This window comes from Protopterus annectens, chromosome 4.part0 (genome assembly GCF_019279795.1).
Source record: "Protopterus annectens isolate FY-2018-M chromosome 4.part0, PAN1.0, whole genome shotgun sequence".
In the NCBI taxonomy this organism is placed as follows: domain Eukaryota; kingdom Metazoa; phylum Chordata; order Ceratodontiformes; family Protopteridae; genus Protopterus; species Protopterus annectens.
Genome location: NC_056733.1, coordinates 7,434,134 through 7,454,994, shown reverse-complemented (window position 1 = coordinate 7,454,994; position 20,861 = coordinate 7,434,134).

Here is a 20,861-nt window from a genome sequence, read left to right as displayed (position 1 = left end):
ACATTGCCCTTCTGTGTTAACACATTTCCAGGTCTTCCCCCTGTTGTAGTTTTGGGTCTAACTACAACCTCTTTAGAGTTCTGTATATTGTTGTCATTTAATAGTAAATTATTTGCATCTTCCCTACTCTCTTTTGAATCTCTGAGCTCTTTGTATTATTTAATGTGGGCGTGTCACCTTCTACCTCTGAAATGCTGTTTCTCCCTTCTACTAAGTTAATAGGTGTTAGTGGGGTATCGGGTGTGTGTTTGAGTTTTTTTTTTTGAGGGCTTTCAATAAAACAAAAAGTTTTGTAAGATGTGGCATAGGCTGAAATGGATATGACAAGAAACAACTGTATAAAAGTTCAATGTGTCAAACAGTGTATGCATGCAACACAAAAGCTAGAAATAGACATTTAACAAAAAAGGTGTTATACATAATAGGTGGGAATAATAATTTTTAATGCAATGATCTTTAAATGTCAGTGGTCTCACAGATAAATACAAAAAAGAAGGAGTAGTGAATTATATTAAAAATGTAGAGTGCAAATAGCTGTGCCACAAGATACACAATTAGAAATAACTGAACATCTTAGTTTGATAAAGAAAGGGTTTCAGGATAATTATTCAGTGAAAAACCTGAGACATAGGAAAAGAGGAGTACTTATATTAATTGCAAGAGGAGCTCTAATAATATTGGAAGAGGGTAAAAAGATAATAATGGCAGATTTGTAGTGCTAAAGGGCTACTTGAATGGGAGGAGGATTACACTGGCATATATTTATATTCCACCTAAAACTGCTATATTGGAGCTTAAGAAAGTTCTGGGGGAAATACTCAGTTTTCAGCAAGGAATATTACTTATAGCTGGGGGCTGGAATATGATTTGCAACAGTGAAGATGTGTCTGGGGGGCTCAGGAGGGACAGTATAACAAAGGAGGGTAGATATTTGATGAAATTTATGAAAGTATTTGGCATGGAAGATGTGACTTCAGTAATAGGAGTTCAGAAGGAATTTAAATATTATTCTCCAAGATATAAAAACTGGGCTAGGCTAGACGGCCTTTAATTGAAGGTCTTGATATACACCCAATAACTATTTTAGATCATGAGCCAGTAATAACTAAAATAAAAACACAGGGTAGTGAAATAAAAATGAGACACTTGCACTTTTCCCACCTATCTGTTGAAAAAAAGGGAATTTAAGAAATGGGTAGTGGAGATTATTCAGGAGCTATTAGAGAGGCTAGAAATTTCTTCTGAAAATACAGCTAGGGAGTGAGATAAAATGAAGGTGGAGTTTAAAAAATATGGTGGAAATAAAAGAAAGAGAATTATGGTTAAGAAGTAACAAAAATTATTCAGAGGGATTGAGAAATGTTAAAGTATTGCAGAATAGGGGGAATCTTACAGAACAAGAAGAGGATCAACTGCAGAATGCTTAGCAGAAAATAAAGGATTACCTCGATAATATACTCAAGTTTAGAAAGATTGCTATTAAGCAACTGTTTTTTGATAATAACAGTAGAGCACAAAAACTTTTAGCACAATGACTCAAGCAACAGAAAGAAGAAAGGGCTGTCACCAAGCTTATAGAGCCTATAACAAGGAAAGTAACAAGATCCTGTAGAGGTATTAGAAAGATTTTGGAAATTCTATGAAAGTCTGTGTAAAGCAGAGAAATATGGAAATCAAGAAAAGATACAAATTGAAATGTTTATGGAAGAATTAAATATGCCAAGGTTAGAGGTAGATGAGTCTCACTTACTAACAGTTAGGATAGGAGTAAGAGATAGTATTCCTGTGGAAGTTTGGAAGCTAGGAGGGAAAAATGATCAAGATCTGGAAGGTTTTGTGTAACAGTATTTCAAGAGGAGGAGAAGTACCAACACCCTGGAAGAAAACAGTGGTAGCTATAATAAGTAAAGAGGGTAAATATCCATCAGACCCAGCTTCATGCAGGCTCATTTCGATACTAAACCATGATTATAAAGTGTTCATGTCTGTAATGGCTAACAGAATGACAATAGTAATGCCAAAATTGATAGATATGGAGCAATGTGGTTTTGTGTAGGGGAGGCAAACAACTGATAACATTAACAGAACACTGATGATCCCAGAGGGAAGCAGAATTTAAGAAAATACCATTATTGTTGGTGGGTCTTGATGCAGAGAAAGCATTTGACAGAGTAAGCTGAGACTTTATGAGCAGAGCATTGGAAACATTTGCATTTCCTGAAAAAAATATAAGGTTGATTAGGAGGATATATAAAGGATCGGAGACAAACATTAAATTGAGTGGAGTCCTCTCTGATAAATTTCTGTTTGAGAAGAGAAACCAGGCAGGGGTGTCCTCTTTCCCCTTTGTTATTTCCATTATATTTAGAACCACTGGGAAAGAAAATAAGGGACTCAGAAATTCAAAGATATAATTGGTATGGAAGTCAAGAAAAACTGGCTGTGTTTGCAGATGATATTATTTTATACCTGACAAAACCAGAAAAAGACATAACAGTGTTGTGGAACATTTTGAGACAGTTTCATATCTTTTTTGGATACAAAATTAATGAAGCTAAAACAAAGGCAATAGTGGTAAATTATGTACCCACACCCAAATTGGTTCAGCAATATCCGTATTTATGGGGACATGAAAAAATGAAGTATTTAGGAGTATAGATTAAAAATGATTCTGGTGTGGCAGCTAAGGATATGTGGGAAAAGAACAAACAAAAAATAGTACAAAAACTGAGAAAGTGGAAGCTTTGTTATATGGCTATGGATAAAAAGATACAAGCAATCGAGATATTTTTAGTCCCTTTAGCCTTATACACAGGTCAGACATATTTTTATCAACCAAAGGAGGTTGTGTATAGCAAGTAATAAAGAGGTGGATGACTATTGGGAGGGAAAGATGACAAGAGTCAAGTGGGATAAGCTGATTCTTCCAATAGAACAGGGTGGATTAGGATTACCCAATTTGAAGGGGTATTTCAGAGCTACACAGTTAAGGCTCCTGTACATAGTACAAGCAGAAAACTATAATTCAAAGTGGAAAGGGCTGAGGATGAAACAGGGGGATAAGCTCAAGAAACAAGGAGAGACTGGGATTTTGAATGCAGGCCTTTAAGAAGAATAACAATAATCATACAGAATATTATATCCATAAAGTAGCAGAAAGTATTCTAAGAACAAAACCAACACGGGAATGGAGAAAGAAAATTCTGTCGATAGGGATGACTATAATTAGGGATCTAGACAATAGGCAAGAGGGGGCTGGAATTTATTGGAGAAAACTGGCAAAGGAAGCAAGGTATTGGGAACAAATAACTAGAGAGGGAAAGGTAATAGAATGGGAAGAGACCAAGAATTTATTTGGACTGCAGGTTAGAGGCTGCCTTCCTTATATCAGAGTATAGGCAGAGAGAAAGAATAAAAAGGGGGTGACCTAAATGAAATACTAGCACTGGTAGAGTTGGTAGTAGAATCTAGAAGAGAAGTTGCCATGAAAAAAAGGAATAATTAGTAGAGCATATAAAATATTGTATGATAACTATAAGAATCAATCAGAGGAGATTAGAAAGGATTAGGAAGAGAGACTGGATAAGCAATTCACAAAGAAACAATGGGAGGATATATGTTTGTCTCCCAAATATGCAACAAAATCAAGAAGATTTATGATTTTTGCTTAGAAATGTTTACATAAATATTTTTATACCCCAAGTAGACTCCAGAGAAGTTTTCCTCAGGTAGACAGCAATTGTTTGAGGCATGACAGGGAAGAAAGAGGTACTTAGAAATTATTTTCTGGGAGTGCTGTGGGTTGGCAGACTTTAAGGACTCCCTGCAGCACTGTCAGAGATGCTGGGTGGGCAGGTTGGTGTGATGAGGGAGATGTTTTTTCTTAGATATGATACAGACTCGGAATTGCCTCCACATGGTTAGGCCTTGTTGTCTCTCATTATGATGGCTCTGAAAAATGCAACTACTAGAAAATGGAAATCAAAATCTAAGCCAACTGTATTAGAAGTAGTGAATATATTAACAGAGATAAAACAACTGGAATTGAGATTTTTAGAAAAGGGTAGGGGCAAAATACATAGGAAAAATGGGAATTATGGGAACAATACATACAGGGGAGGAATGAGGTTTAAAAGAAGCTAGGACTTAAATGAGCTATATAATGTTTGAAAATGGTTGGGTAGACTATAAGTAACTGGAAGCAAAGCTGTCTCCACCCAAGATTGTGCTACACAGTCAAGAGGAGAAGGTTAACACCCGCACTACACCTCAAGCAACACATAGCCCTTTTAAACCCACATCACCAACACCCACACATAGCAACATTAAATCCACATATGCAGAGGCCCTTAACTGTAACCTGCCCAAGCAACAAGGACCTCCGAAGCTGAAATGCAAACTAACACCAATCACAACCAAAGTGTCACATAGCACACAACACCAGTGTGCCACCCAGCAACATCCCCTAAGGCAAGACAATGTGCCTAACATTTTAGTCATAGGTGACTCTATAGTCAGGCACACTGATGTCCCACTCACCAGGCTGAACAAGGAGAAAATTACAGTCAGCTGCCTGTCAAGTGCCAGGATCCGCCACATAACGCATGCACTCAAGTCACTGCACAAGTACAAATATGACTCTCATTGTCCATGTTGGAGTGAATAACTTGAGACATACCTCCCTGGACTACATGAAAAGAGACATGGAAGAGCTCTCAGATCATGTGGCCCAGGCAGGTATGACCCTAGCTGTGAGTAGCATCCTGCCTTCGCCCAGAATGATACTACAATATAAGGACAAAATGATTGACTTCAACAATTGGCTAATCTTCTGGTGTCATTCAAAGGGGATCCAGTATCTGTCTGCCTGAGATGACATGATTGACAGACCATGATGCTTTGCCAGAGATAGTCTGCACCTGTCGCCTCTGGGATTCAGGTTACTGGCTAAGGCTCTTGCCACCCCTACAGTGCCTTTTTTAGGCAAAGTTCAAAGGACAAAACCGCCACCGTAACAGGTACTAGCATGCAAATTCTGAAGGTAATGCTACTCAGTGATAGAAGTCTAAACCTCAAAATGCACTCTCTCGAGGCACTCCTAAAAATGGAAAACATCGATATCTGTGCAGCAACTGAGACCTGGTTCAAGGCACCAGAGAGCACCCCTGCAATACCAGGCTACAACTCTTACCACACTTTTCAGTCACCAAACCAGGACCGAAACACTAAAGGTGGAGGAGTGTTCATATTCACACCACTAGGCTAATTGCCCAGCACAATGCATCTGAAATCTTCCAGGTGAAACAAACACTAGGTAAGACTGCAATCCAAATTGTAGCTTGCTACAGATCCCCCACCATGCCTCAAGATTCTCACTACACCTTTCTAAACATACTGGAAAATATTAAGATACAACCAAACACTCTAATACTGGGCGATTTCAACTACCCTGCCATTAACTGGGAAAACTACTCATGTACCAACACCTTTGCCCAATGTTTCTTGGGATTCATAAATTCCAATGCCCTGGATCTATTAATCCATAGTCCCACCAGGGGCTCCAATATCCTAGACCTGGTCATTACCAACATGGGAAATCGATGCTCCACACTTATGGTCACCCCCTCTTTGGTCAGGTCTGTCCATAAGCTAATCACCCTTAACATCCACATCCCTCCCCCACCCCCCAGTAAGGAAACCTCCATAAAAAACTTCTCCAAAGACAACTTCATGCTACTCAAGTCAGAAGTGACAAACTTCATGACACTCATGCAGACGGGAACTGAAATTTAGACTGCTGAATCCTACACTAAGACACTGTACGAGCACATCCACTCATGCATGAATTGTGCCATCCCAAATAGAACCAAGATGCTGCCCTCCAAAAAAAAGGAAGCCAATCTGGTAGTCCCCTGCCATAAACAAACTTTACAACAAAAGGAAGAAACTGTTGCAGAAAAGAGGACAATCCCAGGATGCAAAAAACTCCCTTACCAGCCTCAGTAAGAAGCTGCGATCCCTCATAAAATCCTCCAAAGCTAGTTATGAAAATAAAATTGCCAAAGATTCCAAAGAGTACCACAAGGCATTCTATAACTATGTCAAGAATCTAAATGGCAATGCTCAGATCTGCTCTGAGCCACAACAGAATGGCATTAAATATACTGATCCTAAGGATATTGCCAATATCCTGGCAGATCAATTCAGTGGCAGATTCACCCCTTTCTCACCCCCTAAACAGCCCATCTCAATACTGGAAGATTGCCAAATTCAAGTAATAATGGCCACACAGGTAAAAAACATACTCTCCAAAGCTAAGAATACAGCATCCACAGGACCAGATGACATCCTGGGCTGTGTATTACATGAACTACAAAATGAACTGGCACCTCACCTAAGTGTCATGTTTAATCATAGCCTCACCTCAGGCTTTGTGCCCACTGAGTGGCACACAGCTACAGTTATCCCACTCCACAAGGGGGGATCCACCTTGGATCCTGGAAACTACCGCCCCATCAGTCTGATGAGCCTGATCTGTAAGGCCGTGGAACGTATTATCATGGAACTTATAAACAAAGACATTGGCAACCTTCAAACACTGGACCCCACCCAGTTTGAGTTCGTGAACGGTCGATCTTGTCTCCTGAACCTGATTGACTTCTTCAAAATCAGTCTCCAGAGCCGTGGACGAGGGTAAGGCGGTCCACACAGCCTATCTGGACCTCTCCAAGGCCTTTGACACCACCCCCCACTCTGGAATCATAGATAGACTTACTAAGCTGGGCATTAATCCCTACGTCACTCGATAGGTTGCCAACTGGCTTACTGACAGTACCCACACTGTAAAAGTAGCCAACTCCAAATCCAGCTCCAGACAAGTGACAAGTGGAGTACCTCAGGGTTCAGTCCTGGGACCACTCTTGTTTGGCATCTACTTCACTGAAGTACAGGCCAACACTAAGGGACTCTGGCTAATAAAGTTCGCAGATGACCGTAAACTGGGAGCCATTATTGAATCACCAAATGATATGGATATTCTACAAAAAGGCTTTACAGAAACATGCTTGGTGCCAGAGCCATGGGCTCAAACTCAATGCCAAAAAATGTATAATTATCCCCTTTGGGAAAAAACATGTACCTGTGAATTACTACATAGGTGGCAGTACACTAAACATCGAAAGTGTGATAAGAGACTTAGGGACACAGGTGGACAGTGGTCTCACCTTCGATAACCACATCACCACAACAGTTAGGAAACCCTTCTATGTGGCACACCTCATCACTAAGGGCTTTTCATCCAGAAAAAAGGAGGTCATTGTCCCACTGTACTCATCTCTTATTAGACCCATTATAGAATACAATGCCCCATTTGGTATGTACCTCTCAAGACATCTGCAACAACTGCAAAGGCCGCAGAAATACCTCACTAAAAGAATCACAGGCCTAAAGCAGATGCCCTATGCTGACTGCCTTAAAAAACTCCAGCTATACTCTGTCGCATATCGTCTACTCAGAGGCGATCTCTGCTTAACATACAAGGCCATGTCAAACCCAGAGCTGTTGGACATGTTACACTTAAAGAAATCCCAAACCATCAAAGCCACACGCTCCAGGGATCTAAACCTTGTCATCACAATAAACAAAACATGCTGGAGGGATAGGTTCCTGACCCAGAGACTCCCAAGACTCTGGAATAGACTGCCCATACATGTCAAGCAGAGCGCCTCTTTGCCCTCTTCAAAAGGAACCTTGATGATTGGATGGGAGAAAGGAAATTCACCCCGTGGATCACGTCAATCGCCCTGCTAGACAGGGGTCCAGGGAAGTAAATTGTGTGGGAAGAAAGAGCCAGGGAATTGTTATGGCTAGGCTTGTATAGGCCCTAAGGCCGATAGCCTAGTACCAACCTATGAAACTATGTATAGTGTTTGCAACTGGGAGTGTGTCTGCATGAATTGTGATGTAAAATGCTTGCAACTACAATTGTGTTGGTGTGGTTTCTTTTCATTTATGTAAATGCATGATTGCTTATGTCGTAATAAAGATGTTTCTTGTTTAAAAAAACGGGGCAGGAATTGAATAATTTATGTAATGTTGCTTAGGGTATATGATATATAGCAATATTTTTGAAATATAATGTCTGTTAATGTTTGTTAATACAGTTTGATTACTTTTGTATAAATGTAAATTTGCCTGTATCACAAGTGATAATTCAATAAAGGTGTTTATAACAAAAAAAATGTCACCTGTAGCATGCAATTTGTTAATATAATTCAATACTCTTTACTTTTTGTCTATACCTGTAAGGCCATTTGCATTCCAAAATAATGGGGATAGGGTAGTCATTATGATAAAAAGCTATTGTTCCCAGCTATTATACATGGGAGTTTTTTAATATGAATTCCCAACTTTTGTCTTACATGATTACAATATTACGCAGGCAGATCTTTTATACAGTTGTTTCTTCTCATCTTCATTTAAACTTGTGTCACATTTTCAAGACTTTTTTCTTTAATGAAAACCATCTAACAAAAAAACTAAATTTTTATTTATTTATTTATTTATTTATTTATTTATTTATTTATTTATTTAACATTTGTTGACCGGGCTAGTCTAGCTGGATGTATGTCCATTTTCAGTAGAGGCCCGGGGAGAAAAGCTCCAATGATTATAAAAGTTTAAACATAGTCAGGCAATACAATACAACAATAGAAACATATAGAAAAAGAGCTAGTGAATACGCATAGTAATAAAATAAGGTTAGAGCACAACTCAACAAATATAATGAACAGAATATGTTAACATTTTTTTTTTTTAGTTCTACAGTATGTGAGGGATAACATATTTCTATAAAGTTGATATATGAGGTAGACTTTACAAGGCTAAGGTAGTAGAGATGGTAAGGATTAAGGAGGTAGTAATGGATAGAGAGGAAGTGGAAGGATTAAGCTGGGTAGGTGCAGGAGCAAAGCCAGTGTTTGTTGAGATGAACTTTCAAATGTCTTTTAAAAAGAGGGAGGGATGATAGAGATGTGATATCAGAGGGTAGATTGTTCCACATTTTTCCAACGGAGTTGGAAAAGAGACAGTCACCTGCAGAGTTAGAGGGTTTGGTTATATTAATCAGTAGTTTGTTGGAAGAGCGTAGATGTTTCAGGTTGTTATATGGTGAAATGAGGTTAGAGAGTATAGGAATTTTAGTTGGTTGGTATAAGATCTTGTGTGCTATTAATAATTGATGAAGACTGAGTAGGTTGGGAAATTCAAGCCAACCTAGATGTTTTAAGTTCAGACAATGATGAGTTCTAAATGGGGATCCTGTGGCAAATCTAGCAATGTTATGGTAAGATGTTGCAAGTTTCTTGAGGTTGTTTTTGGAGAGATTAGTGAAGATGGGGGAAGCGTATAGGAGAGTAGAGATAAGGTGAGATCTGGCTAAGGTGGTCCTAGCTTCAGGTGTCAGGAAGGGTTTTATTCTGTAAAGGGATCTGATTTTTTTATTAACAGATTTGATAGTGTTGTTGATATGGGGGTCAAAGCTGAGATTATTGTCAATAGTTATTCCTAATAGTTTAGCTGTCGAATCTGGAGAAATAAGTGTGTTGTCAGTGGAAGTAAAAGTTAAATTGAGTGGGGCAGTTTTGTGTGAAGGTGAGAACAGTAGCAGTTTGGTTTTCTTGGCATTAAGGAGTAGGCAACGGTCGCAGAACCATTGTTCAACAGTGGTAAAAGCTTTTTGGGTGAGTGACTGAAGTTCATTTAGTGAGTTGGCAGAACAGACTATGGTAGAATCATCTGCATATTGTATGCAGGTAGATTTTGGGATAGCAGATTGTAGGTCATTGATGAAGATAGAAAATAGAAGGGGGCCTAAGATGGAGCCTTGAGGTACACCCAAAGATATAGGAAGGAGATTAGATAATGTATTTTTCCAGAGAACTGCTTGCTGGCGGTTTTCTAGGTAAAATGTGAACCAGGTTGTGGATGGAGGATCAAGTGAGAGGGATTTTAGTATGTGTAGAAGAAGTTTATGATTAACCATGTCAAATGCTTTAGATAAGTCAATGAAGACTGCAGATGATAGGTAGTTATTGTTGCGGTTATAATTGATTGTGTTGGTAAAGGAGAGTAGTGCAGTGGTAGTGCTGTGGAAGGGTCTGAAGCCATGCTGACAGTTGGCAAGTAGGTTATGATGTAGAAGGTGGTTAAGAAGCTGTTTGTGGATACATTTTTCCATGATTTTAGCTATAGGTGATAGAAGAGCTATAGGACAAAAGTTAGAAAGGTCATTAGATTTACCTCCTTTGTGTAGAGGGATGATGTGAGATATCTTCCAGATAGAGGGGAAAATTCCTTCATTAATGGATCAATTTATCAGTATAGAGATGGGGTAGGAAATAGCCTTGGCTCCTATTTGTAGGAATTCAGCTGGGAGTTTGTCAGCAGAGGGGGTGGTTGGTCTTAGCTTTTTGAGCAGTGATAAGATGAAGGAGGTTGATACAGGTTGAAAATGAAAGGGTGGAGATACATTTATAGCAGGTAAGAGTAGCTTAGAGGTGTCAGGAGTTAGGTGACTAGCAAGGGTTTGGATATTATTAGTGAATAATGAATTGAAGTCATTAGCTATTTGTGTGGGGTTGTCTGGGTTAGAGTCTTGAGGGTTGGTTGTGATAGATTGGCCTGGGGATAGGAGATTGTTCATACTGGCCCAGAACTTTTTAGGTTCCTTTTTGGAGGTTTGTTGAAATTGGAGGTAGTAGTTTTTTTTATCTGTCAGGATGGCTTTTTTGTACTGTTTCTAAGTTGTCTGAAGTTTTGGTGGTCAGTTGGGTTCTTGGTGGAACACCATTTCGCCCAAGATTTATTTATTTGATTGATTTTCTGCCTAGTGTTGTAGGTTAGCCAGGGAGCAGGTTTAGCCTTGGTTCTAATAGTTTGACTTGGGACATGGATATCTAGGATAGATAGGAAAGTGGAGTTGAAGTATGCTACTGCTTCATTAAGTGGGAGATATTTTAGAGGGGACCAGTTATTTTGAAATAGTTCAGCTAGAAAGTGATTGGAGTTGAAATGCTTTTTTGAGCGAAGTGTTCTGTATGTGGTAGGTAAGTTGAGGCTAGTTTTATGTCGGATGACATAAGTAAGTGAATGGTCACTTAGGTCTTCTGGAAGGATACCTACTTTGTAGATTGGTTGAGGAGTATTAGTAAGAATCCAGTCTAAGGTGGTTTCATTGTTGTTGGTTTTATTGGTTCTGGTAGGACTATTTATTAGTTGGGTAAAGCCATGCAGGTTTATATGGGAGCTGGGGTTTGTACTATTGCATGAATACCAATCAATGTTAAAATCACCTAGGATTAGTGTTTCTTGTGGGAGATGAGTAGAGAGTGAACTGAGGATGCATTCAAGTGAGTTGATGTTATTTCCTGGGGGAAGATAAACACATATGATATTTATGGCTTTACTACTGTTGATGTGAAGTTTGGAGCAGATAACTTCTGCCTGTTTATCAAGGCAAAGAGTATGATCTATAGTACAGATTCAGAATTGAGCCTTATAGAGAATTGCTACCCCTCCTCCCTTTTTTGCTGTGCTATCAAGTCTAAGGATGTTATACCCAGGTGGGGTAATTTCGTTGTCTTTGATGGAAGGCTTTAGCCATGTTTCAGTTAGGCATAGAATGTCAAATTGATGGTTTTCTAGAAGGGCATGGACTTGAGTAGTTTTGTTACAAATACTACAAATAGTCAGGTGAGCAATAGAGAGAGAGTTGGTGAGAGTGGTTGATGATAGAAATGTACATTTGTCTTGCTTAATGTAGTTGGTGGTGTTGGAGTGGTGTGGGCCAGGGTTTGGATTAATGTCTCCATCTAATAGTAAGTGGAGGAGTTTAAAATCTTTTGAGTGTAGAAGTTTGTCAAAGATATTGGTTAGTTTTTTAGATTTTGGTTTGCTTAATCTGATGAAGGCTAATTTATGGTAATTGGTTAGTATGTAGTTAGGTTGGGGACTGAGATTTATGAAGGTTTGGGAGAAAGTTGTTGTAGGTGTAGAGGTATGTTTAGAGGGAAAAGGGATAGCAGAGTGAAGTGGGTATTCAAGGTAGGTTATAAGGTAGGTAGTAATGAGAAAGGAAGATAGTGTTAGGTAGATAAGTAGTTTTAGTTGTGAGTGAGTGACTGTTATGGACATAGTAATGGTTGGGAGGTGAGTGAGGAGGAGATAGGTAGTTAGCGCTAGTAAGGGGGGAGGTGATGTCACTTAAAGTGAATGGGGGTGGAGGTTGGTAAGTTACTTAGTGGTAGTATGTTCAGTGATAGGTTCTTATATGATTGGGTAAGGTAGGAAGGGGTGTGGCCAGTAATAAATGTAGGAGCACTGGGGATGGGTGGAATTTGGGGGTAGGGTAGGGGAGCAGAGTGAGCCCGAAGGGCGAACGGAGTGGGCAGAGACAAGAGAGTAGACACCCAAGGTAAATACATTTTCAGAACACCCCCAACCCTATTAACTTAGAACAAACACACAAAACTATGTACATTAACCCTCCAGATATGAACAATTGCCTTAAATTCTACAGCTGCACCTTAGATTTTTGCTAGATTACTTTGTCAACATTTTAGTACTCAGTAAGTCACATGTTCACCTAGAGGCATGGTTTTCAGGGAGCCTTGTTAGCATACTACAGGTCAGATTACACAAACTTAAGTGGGGGGTAGGTTGTTACAGGAAGTGCTAAGAGTTTACAGTTAGATTAATTGAATGACTGGGTTTTACTTAGCCCAAGATGTTATCTAGGCACACTCAAATACTTTACTATGTATTTAATTTGTAAAACTGTGTTTAAGAGTTATTCAAGCCTAGGGAACAGAATGCCTGTTGCTACATGCCCTTTCCCCTCCAGTGGTAATTATTTTTCATATGGTCTGCATTAGGGTTGCTATGTATGTGATATATAGTCTGCGTTTATATTTATGTGGTTTGAAAACAGCAGCCACGGCATGTCTTAGTGATAGACTTGCAGTTCAAGACATTCTTAAATGTCTGTCAATTCTGTATACTCTGCATATCTGATAATGCGTGCATGTTGTTGAAACTGTGTGCACAATGCACATAATTGGTTTAGTAGTGTACTTCACTGTTAGTACCATAACAATCTGTATCCCTTTGTGTGTGTGTGTGTGTGTGTGTGTGTGTGTGTGTGTGTGTGTGTGTGTGTGTGTGTGTGTGTGTGTGTGTGTGTGTGTATCTATATCTATATATATATATATATATATATATATATATATATAAAGAGAGAGAGTTCCCCTTCAAAACATCTAATTCTCATAACATCAAAACTCAAAACACTGAGACCATAACATCGAAAACCCAAAACACTGAAAACTCATAACATCTAATTTCATAACATTGAAAATGTATAACATCGAGTAGTGTATCATGAAACATGTAAATGTTGTAGTTTAATCTGTTAAGCTTGTAGTATCACTATAAGATGTTTTTATTTATATAGTTATAGTGTAGGAATTTGTACTATTTATATAGTGTTTATTTTGCCAATCTGTATGTGTTTTTAGGCCATACAGGTAAGTGATTTAGACACTGTGTGTACATTCTGTATGGTGATCGTGATACAGTGGGGTTAGGAAATTAACTTTTTTCCACTGTAGTGCGATCTCGAAGTTGGTATATTTAATTTACGGAGGGTGGGGATGCATGGGGGATTGCCCCCCTGCAGAAACGTAGTACAAAGTGTGTTAGTTTGGTGTTGTTATAAGTGGAGGAGATGTTATTTACATTTGCTTTGTAGTTTTTGATGTTGTGATGCAAAGTTTCAGTGTTCTGAGTTTTCGATGTTGTGAGTTTTCAGTGTTTTGGGTTTTTGATGTTATGGTCTCAGTGTTTTGAGATTCATAGGTTGGTACTAGGCTATCGGCCCTAGGGCCTATACAAGCTTAGCCATAAGAATTCCCTGGCTATTTCTTCCCACAATATTTACTTCCCTGGACCCCTGTCTAGCAGGGCGACTGACGTGATCCCCGGGGAGAATTTCCTATTCACCATCCAATCGTCAGTGTTCCTTTTGAAGAGGGCCAAAGGCTTGACATGTATGGGAAGTCTGTTCCAGGGTCTGGGGAGTCTCTGGGTCAGGAACCTATCCCTCCACCATGTTTTGTTCATTGTGATGACAAGGTTTAGATCCCTGGAGCGTGTGGCTCTGAGGGATTGGGATTTCTTTAAGTGTAGCATGTCCAACAGCTCAGTGTTATGGGAATTAGCTGTTTTGAAGCAGAACCATACATACATATATATATATATATATATATACATATATATATATGTGTGTATATATATATATATATATATATATATATATATATATATGTATATGTATATGTATATATATATATATATATATATATATATATATATATATATATATATATATATAGATGTGTACAGTAGATATAAAAAGTGTACACACCCCTGTTAAATTGCCAGGTTTTTGTGATATAAAAAAATGAGACCACACTAAATCATTTCAAAACTTTTCCCACCTTAAATGTGACCTATAACCTTTACAATTCAATTGAAAAACAAACAAATCTCTTAGGGAAAAAATATAAAAAATAAAAAAAGTACGATAAGCTGGTTGCATAAGTGTGCATATGCTTAAACTAATACTTTGTTGAAGCACCTTTTGATTTAATTACAGCGTTCAGTCTTCTTGGGTACACATCCGCCATCAATTAAAGAGACTTTGATTAACCCCAAATAAAGTTCAGCTGTCCTAGTAGGATTTTCCTGATATTTACTCAGTTGCCTGCTACAGCAAAAGCCATGGTTCATAGAGAGCTTACAAACCATCAAAGGGATCTCATTGTTGAAAGGTATCAGTCAGGTGATGAGTACAAAAAAATTTCCATAGCATTGGATATACCATGGAACACAGTGAAGACAGTCATCAGAAAGTGAAGAAAATATAGGACAACAGTGATGTTGCTAAGAACTGGATGTCCCTCCAAAATTGATGAAAAGACAAGATGAAAACTGGTCAGGAAGGCTACCAAGAAACCTAGAGCAACACTGTACAAGCTGCAGGAATTTCTGGCAAGTATTGGTTGTGTACTACATGTGACAACAATCTCCTGTATTCTCCATATGTCTGGGCTATGGGGTAGGTTTGCAAGATGGAAGCATCTTCTTACACAAAAAAAATTCAGGCCCGGCTAAAATTTGCAAAACAATACAGCAAGTCTCCCAAGAGCATGTGGGAAAATGTATTATGGCCTGATCAGACCAAGGTTGAACTTTTTGGCCACAATTCCAAAAGGTATGTTTGGGGCAAAAACAACACTTCCCATCACCAAAAGAACACCATCCCCATGGTGAAGCATGGTGGTGGCAGTATCATGCTTTGGAGTTGCTTTTCTTCAGCTGGAACTTGGCTTTAGTCAAGGTGGAGGGAACTATGAACAGTTCCAAATACTAGTCACTTTTGGCCCAAAACCTTCAGGCGTCTGCTAGAAAGCTGAAGATGAAGAGGAATTTCCCCTTTCAACACAACAATGACCCCAAGCATAAATCCATATCACAAACTAAAACGAATGAATAAAAAGAGGTCTGGTGCAGACTAGGACGACTCCCCACACAGCTCGAACAATAATACTTGAATAGCGAAAAAATATTCCACAGGTTACATCCACAGATTTTATTACGATAAAATACTTCCACAGGTTACATCCACAGGTTAAGCGCTTTCAACTGCCTAAAACACAGTCTTCATCAGAACCAGATAACTTGATAATTGTCCTGTTTATATATTTACTTGAAAAAAGGCGCCAACTTAATTAAAGCAATAGCTCTCCATAATTCAATATTATAATATATAAATATATAAATAAATATTTCAACTCATCCAAGTTACTGAATCAAATATAAAACATGATATATACATAAAAATATAAAAATAAAAATAGTACATTATACTTGTTAACATAAAAATATAATAGTAACAATCATATTACATGTGAACCATTATTTATAACTAAAAATGTTAAAATAGTGTCACATTACATATCATTTCATTACTACTATAAATATATATTTACCATAAAATATACTACTTAACCTAATATTAAAAAAGGTTTTATACTAATGCTGTTGTTGATACCAGGTGATCTAGTGGCATCGGTATATATTTGCCACTTACTTTCTTTCAACGCTAAGGACATTTTCCAGTCCCCTCCATATAAATAACTGGTGACCTGGTCAGTTATTGCAAATTTAAATAAATGCTCCCCACCTTTCTCTTGCATATGCCTATATAAAGCATTATTCTTATCCTGTACTTGTATTTTATAATAATGTTCATAGATGCGTTTTTTCAATTGCCTCTCTGTTTTACCTATGTAAAATGCAGGACAGGCAGAACAGGTGGCAAGATATACCACCTGTTTGGTGTTACAATTACCTGCCCTACACCTCACAAAGGTATTGTTAATAAATCCATATCAACAAAAGAATGGCTTCACCAGAAGAAAATTAAAGTTTTGGAATAGCCCAGCCAGAGCCCAGACCTAAATCCAATAGAAAATCTGTGGGGTGACCTGAAGAGGGCTGTGCACAAGAGATGCCCTCACAGTCTGACAGATTTGGAGCTCTTTTGCAAGGAAGAGTGCGCAAATAACATGCTGATAGACTCCTACTCAAGAAGACTGAATGCTGTAATTAAATCAAAAGGTGCTTTAACAAAGTATTAGTTTGATTGTGCACACTTATACGACCAACTTATTGTACATTTTTTATTTTTTATATTTTTCCCCTAACAGATTTGTTTTTCAATTGAATTGTACAGATTATAAGTCACATTAAAGGTGGGAAAAGTTTTGAAATTATTTATTTTGGTCTCGTTTTTTTATATCACAAAAAACTGGCATTTTAACAGGAGTGTGTACACTTTTTACATATATTTACTGTATGTGTGTGTGTGTGTGTGTGTGTGTGTGTGTGTGTGTGTGTATGTATGTATATATATATATATATATATATATATATATATATATAAAATATATGTGTGTGTGTCTGTGTATTTACATACTTACATATATATATATATATATATATTTAGTATATATCTTAATGTATTCACAGGTCCGTATATATTTGTATGTCTAAATATACAAATAAAGATATCAGTGGCAGATCCAGAAAACTGCAAAAGAGGGGCACAGTTCAGTTAGTCAACTACCAGGGTGGGAGTGGGAAAATGGAACACTGGGTTTGGGAGATGTGGAAAGATCACCATAAGATGCTCTGACATCATGTGTGAAAAGACAGCAATTTACTTTCAGTTGCATATGATTTTTCTGTGGATGTTGGAGTAAAAACAGGTAATGTGCAGCACACAGCAAATTTACAGATAGTCTAAGTTTTTTCAATGCATGCTTGGAAGAGATGATTGGTTGCTCATGTCACAGTCCCCTTCCAAGGCATAGCTGACATATGCATTATTATAATGTAGAAAAGAATCCCACTGACAGTGATATTAGCCGCTGTGAGTACCATAGTATATTTAAGTAAGTTTTTATAAGTTAATAATGATTTATGTGGAAACAGTGAAGTTCAGTTATGTAAAAGTAACAGAACAAGTAAGGATGCAGATGTCGAAGAAAAATCCCAAAAAGCAAACACTCAGTTTAGTCATGTGCAGTGTACAAAAACTATTGTAATGATTGTAGCACTCCAGGTAGGACTATAAGTCAAAATCTAATTTGTTGTCATTCAGCATTAACTGTAACATAGGCATAGAGGTTTGGATAAATCAGCAAAGGCTTAATTTAATTGGTGCACCAAATAACTGAACTCAAAAAGATTTTCGAAACAGACCATAATGTTTTTGGACATTTCAGTTCTTTTTTAGTGGTTTTAATCACAATTTACTTTCTGTTAGAAGTCTTTTAATAACAAAAATGTCCTACTGTACCTTTTCTGTCCTTCTAACAAGCAGTCTAGAATGAGTTTGGAAGTGGGAGACAATGCTTGTCTCCACGAGTTCAAATATGCCAGTTGGTTGGTTGTATTCTTTCTCAAGTCAAAGTCCATCAAGACATAAAATTGTTTTCTTTAACTTCAGTATGCTTTCCAAATTCACGGTCATCTGAATTTGAATAATTTTCTTTCTCAGCACGTAGTTTCATGCCAGTGAACTTCTGTCATCCCTAACTTGCACTCAGCTTAGACTGCAGTCACCTCAGCTTCAGCTTTGGGTAAATAGTTTTCTTGATTTTAAGAATACTGTACTTTCTACAAGTGCAATTGTTTGATAACTGGAACTATCTGTAGCATTACCCTTTTTTTTTGGGGACTGGAGCATAAACTGACATTTTCCAGTCCAATGGCTAGTGTCCTGTTTTCCGCAGTTGTTGGCAAATTAAATGCAGCAACAGTGTTCCATCATAATTCTACAGGGTTTTAAAGAATTCATCTGGTGTTTTAGCTTTATTTGCAATGGATTCTAGTGTCCATTTAACTTCACTGTCCAGTATGTTTGGCTCTAGTTAGAGAACACATCATTGCATCTGTCGATGTTGGTGACCTTCTTGTCAACTTAATATGTTGTCTGTGGAGCAGCTAACCAGTGATGGTACTATTCCCATTTTTGTCTTTTGTCATGTCCATTGTTACCTGGAGGTTTTCCGTATTATAACTCATTTTCTTGAACAGATTTCTTGCTGTTCCCATTCTGTTGTTTTCTTCTGTTTCATTGCATTGCTCATTTACACATCCCTCCTTATCTACTCATGCTATTATCTTTGAAACTCTGCATTGGGTTTTACATAGTATAACCTGTCTTCTTTGTCTTTTGAAATCCTTCTTTCCTTAGCCACTTCTAAACCCTTCACAGACGGTCATTCTGCTTTCTTAATCTTCTTTCTATTTAGAATTAGTTTTGTCACTTCCTGGATAATATTTCAAATTTCTGTCCATAGTTCTTCAGGTACTCTGTCACCATGGCTAATCCTTTATATCTGTTGTTCAGTAGATATTCATTTATAATGTTGCTCAGCTCATATCTCACTGGCCTAGTCACTTGTTTTGCTTTCTGTAAGTTTGAACTTTGCATTAATAAATGCCAATAGCAAAACAGCAACATACATTATTTATTATTTTATTTATTTATCTTATTTTATTATTTTACATTTGTTGACCGGGCTAGTCTAACTGGATATATGTCCATTTTCAGTAGAGGCCCGGGGAGAAAAGCTCCAAGCACTAGCAGTGACAAAAAATACAATATATAGTAGTAGTAAAGTGAATTACAGTACATTGGCTACATAGGTCAGAACAAAACTGTAATGAGTCGTTTAGTAGGTTGACGTTAATATCAAAATACAGAGAGATAGACAAAAAATACATTTTTTTTTGTAATATGAAGGAGATTATAAATTACAAAGTAGACATCAAAGAAAAGTATGGAAGAGAAGTATAGAGAGAGCAAGAAGGGGAATGAGATATCAGTCAGGGTCAGAGCATGGACAAAGCCAGTGAGAGTTAAGATGCTCTTTAAGATGTTTTTTTAAATAGAGAAGTGGAAGCAAGGGTGGAAAGTTCAGTAGGAAGCTGGTTCCAGTTTTTACCTACTGTGTTGGAGAAAAGTGAGTCCCCAGCTTTGTTTTTTGACTTAATAGTGGAAACAAGGAGCTTTTTAGCTGAGCGTAGTGTTTCAAGATTTTTGTAGGGTGTAATCAGATTAGTGAGGATAGGGGTATTGTTAGGGTGAAAAATGATCTTTTGGGTGATAAGTTGTTGACAAAGTAGTTGGTTTTGCAGTTCTAGCCATCCCAGTTGACTGAGGTTGAGATAGTGGTGAGTTCTAAATGGGGTGCCAGTGGCAAATCTGGCTATATTATTATAACTGGTGGAAAGTTTAGTAAGGTTGTTTTTAGACAGATTGGTATATATCGCAGAAGCATAGAACAGGGTAGAGATAAGGTGGGTCTGGGCAATAGTCATTCTGGCTGAGGGGGTAAGGAAGGGTTTGATTCTGTAAAGGGTGCCTAATTTTTTGTTGACAGACTTTGTTGTTGAACTAATGTGGTCATCATAGCTAAGGTTATCAATTATTACTCCTAGTAGATGGGTTGTAGTGTCTGGGGTTATGTTAGTTGCATTGTTTGAGGTTATTGTGAAGTACAGTTGAGGTGTTTTATGAGTCGGAGCAAAGAGCAATAATTTTGTTTTTTTTTGGGGTTCAGGAGGAGGCAGTGTTGCACGAACCAATTTTCAACTCTGTTGAATACAGTTTGAGTGTGGGACTGGAGAGAGGTTATGGTCTTGGCTGAACAAATTAAAGTAGAGTCATCTGCATATTGTATGCAGGTGGCTTGAGGAATTTTGGTATGTAGATCGTTAATAAATAATGAAAAGAGTAGAGGTCCTAAAACAGAACCTTGGGGTACTCCAATATTCACTGGCAGGGATGTAGAAAGATTATTATCCCAAAGTACTGCTTGCTGTCTGTTTTCCAGGTAGGACTTAAACCATTGTAATGCTTGTGGATCAAGTGATTGGGCTTTTAGTATGTTTATAAGTATGTAATGGTTCACCATATCAAGGGCTTTTGAAAAGTCAATAAATAGTGCCGAGGAAAAAGTGTTATTGTTACGATTTTTGTTTATGGAGTCAGAAAAGGATAGCAGGGCAATGGTTGTGCTATGGAATGGCCTGAAGCCATGCTGGCAGTTGGCAAGTAGATTATTTTGGAGAAGGTGGTCAAGTAGTTGTCTGTGAATGCACTTTTCCATTATCTTACCTATTGGAGAGAGTAAGGCAATAGGCCAAAAGTTGGAGAGCTCAGTGGA